Here is a 22,294-nt window from a genome sequence, read left to right on the forward strand (position 1 = left end):
CAAAAATTTGAAAACTTAATAAACTAAATTTTAATAATAAATATAACCATGAAAATAATGTAATAATAACGTAACCTATGTACCAAATATGTGACAATTTCACATTTCTTTTTACAATAATTGTAAGTTTATCTTTGACTTAAAAAAAAAGTCTTTTTAATGTTTTCAGATACATATTTATTAAATTAATACAGTTGAAATTGTAAATTATCAAAAATAATTCTCAAATTGCAAGCTTTGTATTTCTCCGCTAGGTTCTCTGTTGGCATATATGATCCCCCTTGATGGAATTTTAAAATCTAACCATTACCATCTGCAATTTGTATTTTTGGTTCAATGAAATAAATAAGAATGATTGACAGAGTTTAGTGTACACTATTTTTGTTGAATCTTAAAATCACAGCCTACCTCCACCCTTCACCACTGCTACACATAGCATATTGGCCATATCACTTATGATAATTGATATTAATTATGTTGTAGCCCACCTGTTTCCTCTTTGTTTTCTCAATACAAATTTGCGTACTGTTCGGTTATGAGGAATATAGCGGAAAACACAATTTTAAAATAGCCGATATACTGGATTATTTTTTAGGTTAACCTAACCTAACCCAACCCAAACTAACAAATCATCCAGTATAATATCGGGTATTTTCAAAGTGTGTTTTCCGCTGTATTCCTCATAACCGAACAGTACCCAAATTTGTAACACAACTTTATTATATCTGATAAACAATTATAGTAATAACATACATTTTGCATCAATATACAATAATTATTACTACCATAATAATTATTCATCTGTTATTCGGAATTAGTTTTTTTTATTTAAAAACTACCACTTAATTTCACTTAATAGGTACTATTATTATATTTTAAAAAATGTTAGATAATGTATATCACAAATTACTAATTCAAGAAGCTCACAACATGACATAAGAAACAAAGTATACTGATATTAAATATACATAGAATCCAAGAATAAATACAGTAAGATTAAATGGATACATAGACAGCACATTAAGAATACGAATTGTAGATGATGTGGGTTAGTTTACCAAACCAGATAAAAAATATTGTTCTATTTATAAAATATCCGAAATTATGCATTAAATCATGTCTTTTTAGATATTTTATAAATAAAAAAATATTTTTTATTTATGGTTTGGTTCGGTTGGGTTTAATCGAATTTTGAAAACTAACACCGTTTGCAATTTGTTTTCTTAGTTCAATGAAAACAAATAAGCATTACTGACAAAGATTGTGTGCACTATTTTTGTTAGAACTCCATAGCCTATCTCCACCATTCGCCACTGGCTGTATGTATGACTAAACCATTTCTTTTTCCTTCATTTTGTTCTATGTAAGAGCATTATTTTGATAACTGCAGTTTTGCAGTGTTGTGTAGCAATTATAATATTATTATTATATAACCTCAAATGGAAATGGGGTGGACACATAGCTCGAAGAAAGGACAATCGTTGGACAGATTTAGTCATCCAGTGGTACCCAAGAGGTACAAAATGTCCGCAAGGTAGACCTAGAGGCCGCTGGATTGATGAAACGATAAAGTTTTGGGGAAGTACGTGGCAACGCAACGCACAGGACCGCGAGAAGTGGAATCAGTTTGGAGAGGCCTTCATCCAGCAGTGGATAAATTCAGGCTCATGATGTTATACTATTTAGCTCAGCGGTCGGAAAGTTTTCAAATAATAAATGTTTCTATAATATTGTAAGAATACAATAATATTCGTGATTTCAAACATTGCCAAGGATTTGGCTATTTCCCCTTTAGGTTTCTCTAGTAAGCTGAGCATTTGCCCTAGCGGAAAAATACGAAGCCTGCAGTTTGAGACATTTTTTGGATAATTTACAATTAATTTAATTACAATAAATATGTATCTCAAAACATTAAAAAGAAAAATATTTTTTAAGTATTTTAAGTCAAATATAAACTTACAATAATTGTAAAAAAATGTTATAAAATGTGAATCTGGATTCCATATTATTTTATAGTCATATTTCTTATTAAAATTTAGTTTATTAAGTTTTCTAGTTTACTAATTTATCTAAGAGATTAATTCATAGTTTTAATATTTTTTATATTTCTTTTAAAATACATAGATTTTTATAAAAATATAAATGTGTTTAACTTGAAATCCTTTTTATGTCTCAAATTGCAAGCTTCGTATTTTTCCGCTAGGTACCCCTGGTAGGTATAGACATCGTCTTAGGCTGAACTAATTATCTTGGTAAAAATTGATATCTAAGTATTTAAAAAAAAAATTTTTTTGCTAATATTATAAGCAGCTACTGTTTCATAAACTTGCTTTCCGAATAAGGCTTATTTTGTGGTATAGGTACAATTTCATTCCATGACTTGTGATCCTTTATTTCTTTTTGTTTGTAGCTCGCATTATCTATGGCTCTGGTTATTTATCAAAAAAAAAAAATTAGTAAGTATTCCATTTAGAATCTGGCACAAAATTTTAACAAATCCCTATTTAAAAAATAGATTAAAAAAACGCTTTATTAGACTATTATTTGTATCAGATCTTACTAGATTTCATTAGGTCTTATTAGAATCTTTCGAGCCAGACTGTCATCGTAGTACCTACCTAGTTCAGATCCTCTTTTTACAGGGTTCTCAAAAATTTTAACGTCATCAACATTATTTAATTAAGACAACAAAATAATGGAATAGATAAAAAACAAGATGAAATTAATGTAATATCAATTTTTTGACGTAGGAAGAAACTTCATTTACCGTACCTACCTGATCATCTCTTCTCTTTTCTCCACGTATCATAATCTGCTTTGAAAAATAATATCGTTACAACCGTTGTTGATAATAATAGTGGTACATATTTGATTTGTGTTTACATTCCGCCGCAAGGTTTGGGAAACTTCGAGTTCTACTTGCATCTCTTTCTAGCGCGCCGAAGTATTCCGGAATACAACGAACAAAATAGCGACAAGCGGTCGCAGCCAGTGTTGCCATATCGACTGAAATTACAGTACATTAACTGATATTTGTAGCCAAAATTATACTGAATAATTATTTATGATTTTTTATGAAATCTACTGATATTTCTGCTTTCACAAAATATGTAAGAAAACAGATGATCAAGAAGTCTTCGTGAATTATTTTTGAAGTGTCATAATTTCTCAAAAAAAACGAGACGTTTATTATTACTCCCCGCGGATTTTTTATGTAAAGAAACGAGCCGTCCGTTGTCCACCGCGGAAAATTTGCTTTAAAAACCACCCGTTTGTGGCCCACAGCGGAACTTTTGTCTAAACTACTAGGTACTACTATTCAGAATCTGTAATCTACTAATATTATTTTGTCGAATCTACTGAAATTTTAAATTTTGACTTGGCAACACTGGTCGCAGCATCAGCACCACACAGTGTTGCCATATCTACTGAAATTTCAGTAGATCTACTGATATTTTTTGCCAATATACTGAATTTTTGATTTTTTTTTTCGAAATTCAAGAAATCTACTGATATTTGTGTTTCTCCATAATTGTAAGTTTACTGATGATTATTTTAATAATAAAATTGAAATGATTTACGCACGATCTTTTTTGATGTGTTACACTTCTAAATTGACGAAGAAAGCATTGTAACTCTACCCAAGAGCGCCATTTTTCCCATTAATATCATCATTGTTGACAATAAATTAATATTATTAGTTATTTTTATCATTATTAGTCTTAAATTATATCTAATATACTACATTTTCCAAAATCTACTGATATTTTATGAAATCTACTGAATTTTTTGTCAAAATCTACTGAAATTTAAAATTTTGACTTGGCAACACTGGCACCACAAAATGAAATTAAAAAACAACTTCAGCATTAAAGTCGAACGTCGCCTTCGCAGTCGGTAATATTATTTAGTCGAGAGTAAAGTCTGCCGCAGAATAACGAAACAAGTTTGTGTTGTTTTGAGATTTTAAATCTTACAATATTTTTTTATGCCAACTTATCATTGATTGTAATTGTGACACATTTATTACCGTTTAAACTTAGTAGTAAGTTAGAACACCCACGGAATTTCTTTGTTACACCTACCTACTTCTACTTATTTTTATCTCGAGAAAATTATGATAATATTAAATTTTATGTTGAACATAAATAATTTATTGTAAAATAATATTTTTTTAAATATAGAATTCTAAGTGAACGTTGTGTTGTGTCAGTGATACATAAGTGATCAAACGGGTGTGACGATTTTATTTAAAAAATAAATTGTCGGGATATTCAGCATCTGTGAAGGAATATTGGATGACAGATTAGAAACGTCAGGTAAGAAGATAAATTAAAACCGTTTAAAAAAAAAACACCGTACTTTCAATGCAATTGTATACTTAAATACTAATTAGATATTATATTATTACATACTTGTCATGAAAAAGAAGCGTTTTCTAGTAATATTAAGATTATAGAAATTATAATAATTGAATGGCAATTAAGTAATATGTAATCCTTTTTTTACACCGGCTGTTTTTTGAAAAGGTGGGTTTTATAATAATATTATTGTCTGTTACCATATTAGTCTACGCTGTTACCTATTCGTAGGTACATAATTTTATTAGCATGTGCTAGGTCTGATTGTATCGGAATTAAAGTTGTTTAGTAGCTAATTGAGAGTTTTGTAATATTCCATAGGGATCGCTTTTATCGACTCATCAATACTCATATACAAAACTCTTATCAAATGGGATTTAACTTCGATTTCATCAAGTGCAGTCGGCAATATTAATTTTATTCTAAATCTGAAATACCGGCCGGTCGGCGATTGGCAAAGGACCGGAAGGTTACCTACATAGGTATTATTATTTTCCGGACATACTGAATTAATCACCGAAACGATTGATTTATCATACGAAAAAAAATCAAACGTTGACGGAAAACAAATTTCGCGTAGGTACACATTATTTAATAATCAGTAAAGTTGAACGTACTTTATTATAGGTTCAACATAATAAGTAAGTACTTACTTCTAAATAAATAGGTAACAAACTTAGGCGAAATAGTAATATGGTAAGATAAGATACGTTTTAATTACTGCACTATCACAGAAGTGTAAATTTATACAAAATATTCAGAATTTAGCGCGGTAACCAGCCGTTACAGTAAAGTCCAATGTTGTCTTGCAAGATTCTTACGGGAATCTAATAAGAATAGAATGTTAAATAATCTGATTATGTTTTAAATTGGATACACTTCCTATGTAAATATTCAAAAATAAATACATACACAATATACAAATTATTGTGTATATTGATAGCAAATTCACTTAAAAATAATTACAAGATAAAAAGAACTTTTATATACTTACCACGTTTTTAAATTTTCTGTTGAATCATATAAACTTGACGATTCTATGTATTAATAAATACTTTTTTTGTACTTGATAGAAATACTGAATAAATATAGAATACTGGAATGTCATTTTGACATTTCATATTGATCTCCATAGTAAAGCCGCGTTGACACGGTCCAAGTACGATCCAAGTACACTTGGACCGAGTGCCATCCAAGCGCACTCGTATGGGACAGCTTCATACAAATTACTCCTATCCAAGCTAACTTGGATGAGTAGGACGCGGTCCGAGTAGCTTGGATAGGAATAATTAGTATGAAGCTGTCGCTTGGATGGCACTCGGTCTAAGTGTACTTGGATCGTTTTTGGACCGTGTCAACGCGGCTTAACGCACGTACATATTATATTGATAATTTACTTGCTAGGACCCACTTAGCAACCAATAATAGTGAGTAGTAAATATTACTTTTAACGATTTTTTTTCCGAAACATACAAAACAGAATTAACTGAAAATGGATTCAAAATGGCCAAAAGTATTAAAAGAATGCATTGTCGCCGTGTTCTGATATATTCTAAAAGTTTCAAATGTCTAGCTAGTCGGGTTAGTTAAAAACCTATGACAAACAAGAACAATTTTGTACTGGACACAAAAGAAAAAAAACTGTACCGGACAAATAAGAATACGAGCTAATAAAAACGTGGTAACAAACACGAGGGAAATACGTCATATTATAATACCTAATTGTTTAACATGAAAACTTGTAGGTAATGAATATTATATTAATGCTTTGTCCCATATTAATTAAAATTTGCCTTTTCCTTGGTTTTGCACACTATGGTTTCGCATTGATGATGCGAATCATTATCTAGCAACCAATCATTGATATTTCCATTTTATTGTATTTAAAATATCGAATTCGTTTTATGATATTTGATAATGTCAGGTTGTTGGATATGATAAGAAACGAAGAAGCGTTGACCTATTGCGTCGTGGGTCCCAGGTTCGAATCCTGGGTCTGTCCATACTCTAGAGTCTAGAGTCAGAGTATGGACCTTATAGGTTGAGCAAAGTGGCTGACATCCATTTCTCGTCCATCTCAACATCCATATCGTCAATGTTCTGGCAGAAGACACTAATTCGAAAAAATTACATATTGAGTTAGTTAGGTATACCAAAATGTTCTTTTTTTCAAACTTTACCGTCTGGAAACCTTAATAAATAAACAGTCTTTATTTTAAGGTCATCCTTTTTTACGATTACTTAATAAACTCACATGATAGACCATTTCAAACATTTTAACAACTTCAAAGTCAAATTACTCAAAACTAGTATTCTCCAGTTAGTGTGTTCTGCCAGAACAGAGACGATATGATCCTATTAGGGTCGGACATGGTCGAAATAAAGAAGAAGAAGTAGGTGGGTATTCGATTTGAGAATGGCAATTGAATGGTATATTTTTGCTGTACTAATAAAGTGAATTCATAGTGAATTTCTCGAGTTTTTTTTGTCTCTTGTGTAGGATATAAAACATTACTGCAGTCAAAACGTGATAGTAGGCCCTGTAGTAAGTAGGTGGATATAAAGTATTTTGCGTAGGTTTAGCATAATAAATCTTTTGTGGAAAACATAATAATATTATCATTATTTTGGTAGGTATATAACTTACGCGGGCAGTGAGGACCGTAACCGTGATTGATTGTTATTAGTATTACTTATTAGAAAAGTTGATTATCAATGTTTACCAGTTATCGGCGTTGTTTATACCTTTGCCTACCTACCCAGTAGGCAAAGACTCGATATTGTAATCAAGACCACCGTGTAGGGAGTAGATTTGAATAAACATGATATTATGACGATAGAGATATATGTTTAGAAGACGAAGAATATTATCTATTCTTTATTTTATTCAACCTATAGACCAGGGGGGGGGGGGGCAAACTGCGGCCCGCTATCATTAATAATTGTACTTCTGATCACGAATAACTTTTTTATAATTTTTTAAAAAATATTGACAATAGATTAAAATTTGAAGAATTTGTTGTGTCGTAAATGTTTTATCTCAAAACGTCTTCCTTGCGTCTCGTCTCACACTATGTAACCACTATTTTCTACTTTGAAAATCGATTTCAATAGATATTGATAGTGTGCCGTCAGAGCTACAACTTGAGATTATTGATCTGGAGTGTGTGTGACACTGATTTAAGAGAAATGCATCGTCGTGAAGAAATCTACAAATTTTACAATGCCCTTAATTCAGACAAATTCGACCAACTTAAAGATTATGCAAGAAAAATGTTCGTTATTTTTGGATCAACCTATATATGTGAACAAACATTTTCGATCATGAACCTCAATAAAAATTCTTTACGATCAAATATCTCCGCTGCCCATTTACAAGCAGTTTTGAGAATATCAACTACAAAATTGAATTTAAAAACATGTTCAAAAATGTACAACAGTTTCATTCTTCTCATTATTTTTTTTGTAATGTTTATTTTTCGTGATAACTGATAATAAATAGTGTATATCTAAAAATGGTATTTTACTTGCGGCCCGCCGCTTATTTTGAATTCTTGAATTTGGCCCTCCATCCAAAAAGTTTGCCCCCCCTGCTATAGACGTTCACCGCTGAACATAATATACCTATGCATATTCCATTTATTTCCATAAAATTCAGTCCGGGAGCTATTCTGATCTGATGTCATTCGTGTCGTTCACGAACATACTTTAATATAGTAGGAATATTATTAAAGGGATCGTTTAAAAAAAAATCAGTTTCGATCGCTGATAACTACGAAGATTGTCTTTCAAGTTTTAATCGAGGCCATTTTGCTCTAACTCAGCGATAGTTGAAATGGTTGATTTAAATTGCACATTATTCTATAGTTTATGGACCAAACTGATACAATGACCGACCGTGATAATAACATTATAATGAGTTGCATTCCAATCTTACAACTTATCCTGACATGCTGAAGATCCTTGAGTCGTGTCGTTAATTTTGGAAATGTTGCCGAAGCCAATCGATGTGTATTTTGATTGTGTTACTTCCTATTTACATTCCAAATTTCTATTATGTATTACAATTTATAAAGTAATGTACATATCTATATTCGCTTACATAGGTACGTCATTAGTCATTACTCACTGATGCAAGGCTCTAACTAAAGTCTAAAGTACCTATAGGTATGTGAATTAATTATCATTTTTCTTCTCCGCTAACTTCAACAGACAATTGCATTATCTATATATTGTGTTTAGAACTAACCAATTTTGTTAGCGACGCAGGCGAAAAACTCACCTACGAACCTGCTCTCAACGGTTATAATAGGTACCTACGCATTCTACCTACGATGTAGCTACGATGGCCTTGAGCGTATCATCTGCCTACCCACACGGGACGTCGTTTGTCAGGTCGTCAGGTGTATTCCAGTACATAATATATACATACTACAAACAGGAATGATTAAGTATACAATAATCAACATAATAAACTTACTTACATTTTAAAATGAAACTAATTCCGTGGTTCAAATGGAAAGTAAATGAGAATCGACCTATATACATTTTCGTTTTATTTTTATACCTGAATACCTACACTGCAGGTACTAAGTGATTATTTACCATGGCTACTAAAAATAGTAATTAGTAAGCATCAGAATTTGCTAAACATAATACCTAAGTACAATGGCTACAAAACAGTTGCCACGAATATACATAGTGAATTTACTAATTTATTATTTCATCAGTAAATAATGAAATTACGTACAAACTGAGAAACTAGCGACACATATACTTACTTATACGGGTATAAAACAAGTTCTGAACTTTAGAGATACGTATATAAGAAATATTCAGAATATTCCATACAAAACTATATTAAGGGTAAAATAAACTGAAACTATTCAATTTAACCATGAACATGCGGAGCTGCGATTTATTCTACTGCGCAGGAATTAGACAGGGAAATGTGGTTATTGTTACTGTTACAATTCTCGACTGCACTTACAGCGAACTTGTTGTATCGGTTGCCTCGCTCGAGACTGCCCCGACTATGTCTTGTTTTCTGTCAAAAATATTAAACCTCACGCTAATGCGGTACCTATATGTGTAGAACAACTTGCTGCGCGTTACATGGCGTTACAAAAATTTGTACGATATTGACTGAACAGACTAAATTAAATTTGATAAGAACCATTTGTATGCCGGAATTAATTAATATTACATTACAATATGAATATACCTATATTATTATATTAAGTACTTGATTTATCTGTAACGCACGAGAGAAAATATAAGTAAACGTGTAGGACAGAACGAGACAGAGAGAAGACCTACTAAAAGGAGTAAGGTGAGAGAAAACATGGTCATAAACGCATATTCTAAATTTGAAATAATTACAAGATAAAAAGAACTTATATTATACTCGTACTATACTTACAACGTTTTTAAATTTTCTGTTGAATCATATAAACTTGACTTGACTAGCCTAAACGATCAAAAAAAATGTACTTGATAGAAATACTGAATAATGAAATGTCATTCCATATTGATTTCCATAGTAACGCACGTATATATTATTTAGTAATTCAGTTGCTAGGACCCCCTAACAACCAATAATGGTATCGAAATAACTTTTCATACAAAACAGAATTAACTAAAAATGAATTCAATTCTACTTAAAGATGGCTAAAAGTATTTAAAAAATGCATTAGCATCGTGTTCTGATATATTCTAAAAGTTTCAAATGTCTAGCTAGTCGGGAAGTTTGCTAAAAATCGATTGCAAGATTTGTACTAGACAAACAACCACCGGACAAATAAGAATAGGACCTAAGAAAAACGTTGTAAAATCAACTGACCTGACACTCAAAATTAAAGGATCGTTTGTTTTAATTGGGTCGTGAAAGAAAACAAATTTAATGACTTGGGATTTTTTCTAGTAGTAACATAATCTTGAAGAATCCAGTTCGCCCCAACCTTATTACTACCTACAGCTAATTAATGTGATTATTTATGGAGCAGGGAATCGTACATAAAATCACCGTCAGTTTAAAAACGATCAGCTCATGTCACCATCATAATCATCACTTATCAAGGCCCTCGTATTTTGTACGCTGGTAGGTAATGGGAGCGCGGCTTCCCCATGCTGGCTGACGAGTGACGACTGAGGAGTGACGAGGAGGACACCGAGGGTTCAGCATTTCCTGTGCAAGGCGGGTTAGTCCAACAGTGCCGTGCATAATAGGCGCACAGAGTCTAATGTGTTAACGGCAAAATATGTTTTGATAATAATTAAGGTGTTGGGTTCGCAACGTCAGTAGGTTTAATTTAATAATTAAAAAACATTTTTTGTGGATAATAATTATGATCTCGTTTACTTCGTCTCGATGAATAAATTTGAAGAAAAAACAACGTCCAATTAATTTTGTTTTAAATTCATTTAATTAGACTACATGTCTCTTTCTATACATTTTACAACTTCTTCCTCAAATGGATTAAGACGGAAGTACATTAAAAACAAAATTATGACATAGTTCCATCGATAAATAAACAACATAATATGCAGAAGGCGTTGACAGTAGAAAAGTCCATTTTATATCACATCAGATCGATATTGATTGTTTTTGATTACGTATAGGTACCTTGTTTACACGTGCACGAATTTACAGCTGATAGTACGTATTATCGCGGTCATGACAAGAAAATTCACGAGTAAATACGTATTATAGTGCAAGTGGCAAGATTGCATGTTGCAAAAAAGTTTAGCAGCTTCTGAATTTTTCACGCGACAGTTGGAAATTGTGCTATATTTGCGCTTGCGCAGTAGAGCGATAGCTTATAAAATCTGTTATATAAACTTTAAATTTGTCACATCGGAGGTTTTAATAGTTCGGTGATGGTATACTAATTTTTATCTGTGATGTGCATATATATGTGTACCTATGTAATATGTATTATCTCACTGTTTCCGTTATTTTACTTTTTTATTGTGTCGTCATCATGCTGTGAATGCTTTGAACTTGTAATTTGCAATGTTTTGACAGCAAATTTAATATGTGTAACAAAATGAATTTGAATAAGTAACTATTGTATATAATGTATTATTACCTATATAATAATAAGCGTTGGACTAAAACGCCGTGGGTCCCAGATTCGAATCCTAGGTCTGGCAAGTACACATATTGTTTTTCAATTTGTCTCTGTCAGGGTATGGACCTACTAGGTTGAGCAAGTGGCTGACATCCATTTCTCGTAAAAAACAAAATCTGTTAATACAAACCTCTACTCTGTGGATGCCCATATGATCCTATTAGGATCGGACATGGTCGAAAGAAGAAGAAAGAATAATATATTCTATCATGTCGTAGTTGTAGTACGACACTGTCGTTGTAAAAATGTAGGTGTAATATCCAATCCACCGGTCTACATCTATATTATTATTTAAATGCGGAGCGTATGAAACTATTCATCTGGAATGATTGAGATCAAACCTGCAAACAAAGCAAACCTGATTACAAACATTCAAGAACTTTGTCATAATGTCTGACAACACAGATTTTTTTTCAATAATTTGATAATGTTAGTGAGCCTGTCTATTCATTTCCAGACATGCATTTGTATACGGCGTTCAGTCGTTTTTTAATACATATTGAAATGTTTTGGTATTTTACGTAGGTGCCTAGACATTGTCAGCTGAATACAGAACGATTCTAACTCACATTTGAAATATTTTGCAGAAATTTTGAAACAGCCTACTTTAGTTATTTATTTATTTATATAGACAAGTCTATGCACCATTTTTTCATGAACAATCTTACTAAAGTTAGAATAGTTCTGCATTCAGCATTATGTATAAAATTTAAATAAAAAGTACTTTTGTCTCCGTAAATGGCTCTAATCAAAAGTTTTAAAAGAATCATCGGAAAATACTGAAACATCAGCACATACATTATTAGGGAATTGGACTATTCGGCGCCACCAATTGGAAGCCAGGACAACTGGACGATTTCCGTCGCCCAGTTGTCCTGGCATCCAGTCGGCGGCGTCGAATCCTGTTAGAGTTAGACCGTAACGTTATTGTCTAAACACTCTAAACTCAAATGCGACATGAGCTGGCCATTTTTTCGTATATAGTTAGTGTAGGTAGGTAACTACTTAATGCATTATAATTATAAACGATAATACTCTTAGTAATGAATGACTGTATCCGCTTTATAAGTCGAAGGTCTCGGGTTCAAATCCCGTGTCTGGCAAAATTCACATATCGTTTTTCAATGTGTGTTTGAATCTAAAGCATGGACCTAATAGGTTGAGCAAGTGTTTGACATCCATTTCTCGTAAAAAATAATGTTACGAAAGATCTTCGTGAGACGGCCAAGATCGACACCGGATTGTGTAGCCAATTAATAATAATAATACTATTTTTATCAAAAGTTTAAATGCATTAATTCAATCAAAATTATTTGCGCGAATGGTTCTGATTTATAGCTTTTTATTATCGAATCGAGATTTCCATCTGTCGAAAAACAGGTTAAACCGCCAGTCATAAAGTCATAATAAATAGGTACGTGACGAGTTTTCTCTCAATGTGGTATCGTATTGCGATTCAATTGGTAAACAGTTAGTAATGCAATTTCTATTCCTGCATTTGAATTTCAAATGTGAGAAAGAAAGCAATAATTGATATTATAATATATTGGTAAGTATAATAACTGTATTGTATTTTTTTTACTGATTCAATTATGTAATTTTATTCTCATTGTCTATGATTGACATAATACGAGTACCATATTGTTCTAATTTTGAAATTAAAAGCTTGACAATCTCTTGCTTTAATTGAAGCATGCACAATACAATTTTCTTTTGCTCTTCGATTTGATTGTTCCACATTTGAATTTTAAGAACTCTCAAAGGCCTCGTTTTTTCAAGGTTTATAGCTGTAAACGTTTAAAAAATCCTTACTCAAATTATAAAATAAAACTACCGTGTGCAAGCTGAAATAATGGGCTGCCGTAAGCTCGTTGCCCCAGTTAAAGTTTACGTTCAAACCGGATATTACGATGCGACGATCAAACGTTGTCTACAGCCCAATAATAAGAAAAATAACCAGTTCATGTTACATCAACCGTGTAAAGTCAAATACTCCCCCCCCTCCCGCTACAACTTCTCACCGACCTTTTGACAAAAGTTCATGTAGATAGCGCCGCGTCGCCGTGAGCTTTATAATTTTGTTTTACTCAATAATATTAATTTATACTGTATCCAGCGGGGGTGGAACTGTTACGGCCTACCGGATGTTTGTGATTTGTGTGTCAGTAAAACGCTGGCCAGTTGCATAATTTAACATAAATTTTCATCAATGATGAATGACATTTTTCAGAGACAGCCTGTATCTACAGTCTAAGGCTAAGGCCTGCAGTCACTTTTACACACGAGGTTTGAAAATCTTTCTTCTATCATTTCCCGTTTACTAAAGGATGAATCTGTAACGGTACAATAGAGGCAGGTTCTGTACTATAATATAAGATTGTGTGAATAGATTATAGCGGTAGGTACTTTGGATACAAAGGAGGGAGGTATAGCCATCCAGCAATTAAATATTTCAAAGTCTTTTTACTTAGACTCACGTTGATCATTATAGATTTAAATAATATTTTATTGAACCGCTACGAGAATTTGAAAAACGTGCACATTTCACACACAAACACCACTCTTGTTGACTGTCTCACATGCGCGAGATTTTTAGATTGATTAATAAGCACATAATATGTTCTTTAAATGAACACTTTCAAAGACATGTATGCCAAAAATCGACTTTTCTATCCAAGGCCGTACTTTTCGGCAGCTTTATTTCCATCTGCCAAAAACCTCATTTGAAAGTCGATTTTTTTAAAAAAAGTTCACATTTATACAGCATTGAACAGCATTAATTGGTGATAAAAAACACGTAGAAGACCACCCCCCCCACACTAATCACGACGCAATATTACAATTGTATTATTTAATCTAATAAATTATTTATTAATATATTATTATTGCATACAAATTGAATTTGCTTCTGCAACAACATTTTATATTTCGAATTCTTGATTTCATCACTACAATATGATTTAATTTTAAGTACTATTGACATTTTTATTTATACCCAATACACACAGAACAGAATATTATTTTTGTGTTCCCTGCTAACCATTGGTAATAATTAAGGTGACGTGAGATCAAATTGTATTAATGTTATCATTTTGAAATGATATTTTGTCTAATTTACTGTCAGTTAGGAAATAAAGCAAATCAAAATAAAAATAATAATTGTTATATTTTAGTCATTAGAGATTGCCGGAGGCTTATTATGAGGTGATAGATTCGCGGGAAAGTATCATTAACGGAAAAATAGGCGTACTTCTCAGACTATGAGAATTGTTGTAAAGCCAAAATGTAAAAACCTGGCAACATAGCTATATTGCTATAATATTATAGTCAGTGGTGGTTTGTCGCATAGCCCTAACCCAATTGCGGAAAACCTTTGGCACGCGTTTGAAGAGAAAAATACCTATAATAATAATAAATGACAGATCGCATTGTATAAAAATAGCAGGCAAATACTCGTCAAGAATAAGCATTACGTTCAATGTAAATATATATAATTACATTTCGGTCCTTGGGATGTATGCATCACAAACATATAATAGTATCGCACTAACCTCATCGGGCGGCGGGAGATGTCGCTCCGCGAACCTCTAATATTGACCGATTTACAATACTTGAGACCCCTGTCGCGAGAAAATGCCTCATCTGATCGGAGCAATTCTGGTGTCAATTTGTGCGTAAAGAACCAAACTAAGTACCTAATACAGTAACAAACAATGTCATGTCTACCCAAACAAAATGGCTGCACCAAATATGAAACAAAAACTTGGTGGATCTAGTAATAGTAATTCTGGCACACAGTTTCAAAATTGGTGGACCGAAATGTATGGCGTAATTGAGATAAGTGATTAAGCTATATGTGCGCTATGTTATGTGAGTGGTATCTAGAACATCATCATGGAAATAAAAAAAACTATTTTTTCCCAATGAAAAACTGCTCGGCATTTCAGACAGTCGAAAAATAATATTTGGGAAAATTTTAGCACGCGTACCTACGTAAAAAGGTTCGCCATCCCAGCCCTAACCTATTAACGCATTAGGCCTCCGTTTACATAAAATCGCTACTGGATGACGTGCAATAGAGCGATCAATCATTGAATGATGATGACACTATTATTGATTATTGTCCAAGTTGACATTATACATTATTTAATTATTTTTGTTTACAGCGTATCCGGTTGGTCGCGCTTTGCTACACCCGGTGCTTTCTTACTATTGATGACACCGTCAGTTAAAGGTTAAAAAATTGTCAACTCAGGCAAATTTAATTACTCTTTATACAAGTATAATAATATATTGTATCACCGTGATTTTATTAAACGGTACGGACAGCGGCAATTTTATTTGACGCAAACGACGCGATCGATTCGTCGGACGATTCAAAATGGGGCCTCAAATAGTTCAAACCAATGCAATTATTAAACTATATCAGGAAATTAAAAAAAAATGACGTGTATTTCTCACAAATTGAGTAACAATGAAATATTACCTAAAGCATAACAAAATTCTTGCAACTAACACCAAAGAGGCTTATAACATAACTTCTCAAGAATATATGTATATTTTGTACACATAAAATAAACAAATATTATATATTATCATCATTAGTATCTTAAATAATTATTATTTTTGATAAGAGGTACATTTTCCGGGGCTTCAAAATCAGTCAGTGCCTCAGGCTTCCATGTCTTTAAATCCGACATTCTGTAGGGATGTCATTGACTTATACCAGGACACTCACATAAAAAAAATATTAATGTGGAGACGTTGGTAGAATAGGCCAAAGGCATAACTTAAATTTGCTGTGATCACCCTCAATGCAGTGTAGATACAGTTAATTTTTTTTAACCACATGTAATATATTTTATTTTAATCGTCTTTCTACAATCCTATGTGGATCTGGTCCGCCTGACGAAGAGATTTCTTAACAGATTTTTGTTTTATAAAATTAATGTTAGTCACGTGCTCAACATATTAGGTCCATAAACTGGGTCCAAACGCGTTGAAAAACAACATGTACCTAAGTTTTAGTCAGACCCGGGATTCGATCCCGGGACCCACTACATTATAAGCCTAACGCGTAGTCGTAATTTGTCCAGGCCTGGTTTAAACAGTTAATTAAAAATATTCGGTGTAAGATAGTAGACTTATTTACATAGTCAAGTCTATGCAAAGCCTGACAGTTAGTAACTAATTCACAAGTTTAATGAGAGTGATGCGATTAAACAATGTTACATAATAAACTAAATTAGCACCCATAAAACGCTGTAGTCTAATATATAAAAATCAATATTTGTTTGTTTGTTTGTTCGTATTTTATGCAGTGCCATACCGTTCATCCGATTGCGATAAAACTTTGTCAACGTATTGCTTGCACTTGCGCGAAGAGTATAGGCTATATCTTATATATATGTTACACCGAATGTGCGAAATTGACTATTACATGAAATGGGCAAAATTTTGGCTAATTCAAGTAATAGTCAAGCCTGTTGCCTTATTCATGAATTAGGTAAATTTTCTGCTGAGTACATGAATTCGCCAGGGTATGGAATTCTTGAACTGTCAACATGACAGAAGAAAAAGTAAATTTAATACGGATGGTTTTATTAGTTATAAAATTGGACATAATATAATATTATTATTATTAGGTTAGGTTAGGTTTTGTAATTCTGAATTAAATTATTCAACTGAATGTCCATTTTGAGGTTAGCTATCAAGTTAGTGTCAACAAACTATCACAAACATTCAATCGACCATTGCACGTTTGATACCCAAGCACGAATCAAATCGCGAAAATACTTTTCAATAAAATTCTTCCGTTATCATATTATATTTCTAGATTTTTTTCGCATAGTAAATGGATATGAACGTCATTGTAGTTATTGATTGGTATATTTTTATATTATAATGAATGACATTTGACACATTTGTTTAGTTTGATTAGTTGCAAAAAACACCACCGGAGCGCGATCATCTATTTTGACCAATGGCATGAGCATTTGATACATTTAGTTTAGTTGCAAAAAATACCACCGTAGCGCTACTATCTAATTTGTCCAATACATGAACTAGGCAGAAAAATTACTGCCGAATTCACGCACTCTTCAGATATTTTGTTTAATTCATGAATAAGGCAACGGGCTTGCATTTTACATGATTTAGGCAAAATTTTGCCCATTTCATGTAATATTCAATTTCGCACATTCGGTGTAACATATATAAATGAATGTCTGTCTGTCCCATATGCGTTCCTATACCATTCATCCGATTACGATGAAATTTTGGTAAGTGGTTGTATGCACACCCGTGAAGGTTTCTGAATTAGAAAACAATCTTCTTCTATTCGTATGCGTTCCTATACCGTTAATCCGATTACGATGAAGCTTTCGTCAGTTGTTGTGCGCACACCTGCGAAGGTTTCTAAATTAGTATTATATAAAATACAAAGTTTGTTGTCTGTTTGTTCCATCCAATTTTGAATTTTTTACTACATATTAATACTATAAATAACGTCTGCATATTTTGGTTTCGATTTTATTTAGTGTTCTTTTGTTTGACCTTTACTCCTATTAGAATTGTTTTCATATTGCCTGATTGTATTACACAGATATTTCAATATTAAAAAGATAATTAATTATTATTATTTTTTAAATATCTAAGATAACTGTATACACGAAGCGACCCTGTGCGAAGCCGGGTACTTCAGCTTGTTAATCTATAAATATGCATCTTAGAATAGTTTTTTTTTGTAATTTATTATACGTATTATGTAAACGAAATTAGTACGTAGATAGTTTTAAATCACTAATTGAACACCCACGGTGGCCGCGCGGCTTAAGCGTTGGAATATAACGCCGTGGGTCCCAGGTTCGAATCCTGGGTCTGGCAAGTAAACATATTGTTTTTCAATTTGTGTCTGTCAGGGTATGGACCTAATAGGTTGAGCAAGTGGCTGACATCCATTTCTCGTAAAAAACAAAATCTGTTAATACAAAACCTCTACTCAGTGGAGGCCCATATGATCCTATTAGGATCGGACATGGTCGAAAGAAAGAAAAGAAAATTGAATTCACACAGCATATTATCATGTTAATTGATGTTATCACATAAGCTTACTTACTTATTGTCGACTTAAAGTACGTGGAGGTCCCGGGAATAACTGATTGTGAGCCCCTTACAATAATAAACCATGAACTTTAAATTTTGTATACAATTTATAAAATTTGTTTTATTGTCTAATTAACGTGCACAAACAGGTTTGCGTACGTTCGTATATGTCTCATATTGTATTCTTTGTTATTATTTTATGGCAGGTTTGTGAATCCTTGTGAAATTTAGCATTTGCGATACCTTGGGTATATGTTTAAAATACAGTAAGTAGTAGATTTTTTACATTCAACAGCCTCAAAAGGTGAAAAATAAATAATACATTTTGTACGGAGTCTACGGATCTAAAAACATCGATTTTTATAAAATATAAAAATGTGTATTACATATTATTATGTAGGTACATTTTATTTATTTAAGTTGTATCGAATCTTTTGTTCTGAATCAGGTTTGGTCTTCCACAAATTTTTGTATACATTTTGTAATAAAGGAGTATTTTTCGTCTTTTTTAAAGTATTTTTACGAAGCCTGATGGTGATAGATTTGGGGAAATTTACTTTTAGTATTGAAAAATTGTATTAGTGTTACAATTGAACTATTATTTATTTTTATTTTATCGACGAGTTTATCATGAATTTGTTAAGTAATACTTTCACATCCAAAGTTGGCTACAAACTTTTCCAACATGGTTTCTGCATACCTATAATGACATGCTATTGAAAGTAGTCTTTCAACTTATTATAAGTAAAGGTTATATTGAATGAAAAATTACAGGTTTCATAAAGATGCTGCTTTCATGTTAGAGAAACTAGTCATTTTTCAATATTTAATGATAACCATAATATAATTTTATTGAATTGACCGAACGCAAATTCAATATGTTATTAGGTAGTGTCACAGGCCTTGTTTGTGCTGAGAATATGCACGAGGCACATGTCAAGGTCATGAAGTTCGCAATGTTCTTTAGATTTTTGCAAAATGTTTTTTTGAATAAAATTGAATTTTTGTATAACTTGGAACAGCGTCCTTAAATCGGTACTGAAATTCGTTTCCTCTCGTCTGACTGAAAATTTATCCGGAGTAGGTATATTGTGAAAAATTCTTGGATTACCTCAATAATGTTTAATGTTTCTAAAATCAAGTTACTTTCGTTATAAAAATACTAAGCATTTCTGATGGACATGTTGTCTATTCAAAAAGGCAAGGCAACATAGGTATTGTGCAGACGTCATACTTACACTAGGATTTTCATGTACGGAATTTAATTTACATCGTGTACGTATGCCGTACCACAGTTCACCGTAAGATATTGTATGATTCTAGATGAAAACCACCGAGATATAAGGGAATGAAAAGAAAATAGGAAAGTAAATTAATAAAAAAACCATATCGTATAATATATTTATATAAAATTCTGAACGATTCAAAAGTAGGTTAGCAAGTATGTGTTCGTCAGTATCAATATGTACAATGTACACGTAACCGATTTATATCGCTTATCAATAAGGGATGGATTCTTGTTGTGTAATAATAAATTACGGGATTGTTTATTATTCGCTTCAAACTTTTCAGTAGCAATGTTTTAATTTAGTTTTGATTTGTCTTATTTTAATTACTCTTTCAATTATTTGTACCTACTAGTGGGTCTATTCTATACTTATCGAACACTAAATTGATAAATAGTATCAAACTTAGGGTAGGTTTGTATTAAAATATTAGCACTTATTGTAACAATAAAAACCAGCTTCGTGTAATTGTTACAATAAGTGCTAATATTTGGATACAAACCTACCCTAAGTTTGATAATATTTATCACTTTATCACTTTAGCGGTCGATAAGCATAGAATAGACCCATAGGTATAGTATTATTTTTGAATTGAATGAAGAAAGAAATTAATAATAATATCATGATATATTATGGTGCATTTTGAAGATTGTATCTAAATATTTGAACGTGACCCGGCAGTGACATCATAGTTTACGTTGAAAACTAAAATTTGTCATGATGATATTATGACAAACGTGACGCGATGTTATTATTTATTATAATAATAAATTATGAGATCAACATTCAATTTATTTCCTAGTAAGAGAGTGATAGTCAGTCCTCTATAAAATAATTATATTCAGATGATTTTATCTTATTGTGCAACAATAATTATGAATAAGAAAATAGTACAGTAGAAATAACAAGAATAAGAAAACTGAACATATCGATACCCAGCGCTCAAAATTGACAATTTTGCGCTTGATAATTTTCCGAAAATATAATATTTATCCAATTTTATAAAAAATAAGTGTGTTCGATTTTTTGTTATATTGTCTACCTAGCTCAGGCCATTACATATAAATTGAAATACGAAAGGTATTAAATATTTCAGTCAAAACTTTTTTTATCCAATGAGTAATTCACAATATTGAAGGATATCTATAAACTTCTTTATTCAATTGGACATAAATAATTCGGAACATATCAGAAACAGCGTTGCCAACTTAACATTTTTCCTGCCAGATCCAATATTTCTGAATGAGCATCTACGTATATTAGTACAATATTAGAATAATTATTAGACTATGGGCATAATATGCTGCATACAGCTTTGAAAGTGCGCGTCTGGCGTTAATCTTAGAGTTTTTGAACATCTTTCTTTTTTTTCTTTTGACTATGTCCGATCTTAATAGGATCATATGGGCCTCCACAGAGTGGAGGTTTGTATTAACAGATTTTATTTGTACGAGAAATGGATGTCAGCCACTTGCTCAACCTATTAGGTCCATACTCTGACTCATACACAAATTGAAAAACAATATGTGTACTTGCCAGACCCAGGATTCGAACCTGGGACCCTCGACATTATAGACCGGAGCTTAAGCCACGCGGCCATCGTGGATGTGATTTGAACATCACACACAGTAAATAAAATGTAGAAAACTAGAACACGAAATATACTTGAACATCAACATAACATGCCAGCCTTTTACATTATTATCGTAATACTAATAAAATAAATATCACATAGGTACAATACTCAAGTGATAACTTTTTAGTTACACTTCTGACTTCGATTGGTTGCGAAACGGTAAATTCTTTATCAATATTAATACTTTTATTGTTCTCGTGAAAACAATGTTCATAATATTGTATGGCCTATTTTTTGATCTCGTATTTTTTTTAGTTTTGAGAAAATCTAGCATTTTTTTCTGGCGCCTAGCTTATTTTCTTTGCCTATTTGGCAGATTTTATTTAACAACAGTTGGCAACATTGTTACTAGAAAAATATAGCCATTAGAAAAGTATCAAAAAATATTGGCAAGTATGAAAGTGGGTACGTAGTATGGTCGTCGATTGAAATTTGATTTCAGCTCTGACTGTGTTTTTTTTCATAAGAATAAGTGTGTTAGATTTTCTATTATATGGCCTATCCAGCTCAGACGGTCAAATTATTTATAACACGAGACGGAGCGATATTTTTACCGATTTCACGGACAGGAACGGCGCTCCGGTGCGTTCTGGTCCATTTCGAGCCCCGGTATTATACACATTGATAAATTGATGAGGTACATTAGCCGGAATTCGATGGATTTCTAATACATGTGTTTCTGAATCTTCCGAATTATGTAAAAAATGTTATTATGTCACTTGCACTATTGTTATGTTAAATCAGTCATTTATTGATTAAATTAAGATGGAACAA

The 22,294-nt window shown here is 32.2% G+C and overlaps 1 protein-coding gene across 3 annotated transcripts in view; it reads left to right on the forward strand.

The window, feature by feature from the left end:
• Positions 1-3,880: 3,880 nt before the first annotated feature.
• The window catches only part of Tsp5D (Tetraspanin 5D), a 73,546-nt gene continuing 55,132 nt past the window's right edge, over positions 3,881-22,294 (forward strand). The window contains exons 1-2 of one of the 3 annotated variants that reach the window (XM_085957087.1): positions 3,881-4,319; positions 15,661-15,728. The gene's annotated coding sequence lies outside the window, so the exon portion shown is untranslated. The remainder of the gene's footprint in view (positions 4,320-15,660; positions 15,729-22,294) is intronic. The other 2 variants (XM_085957086.1, XM_085957085.1) reach the window with 2 other exon arrangements.

Source organism: Rhyacophila brunnea, unplaced genomic scaffold, assembly GCF_057557595.1.
Source record: "Rhyacophila brunnea isolate RB1 unplaced genomic scaffold, BYU_Rbru_1.0 scaffold_6, whole genome shotgun sequence".
Classification (NCBI taxonomy): domain Eukaryota; kingdom Metazoa; phylum Arthropoda; class Insecta; order Trichoptera; family Rhyacophilidae; genus Rhyacophila; species Rhyacophila brunnea.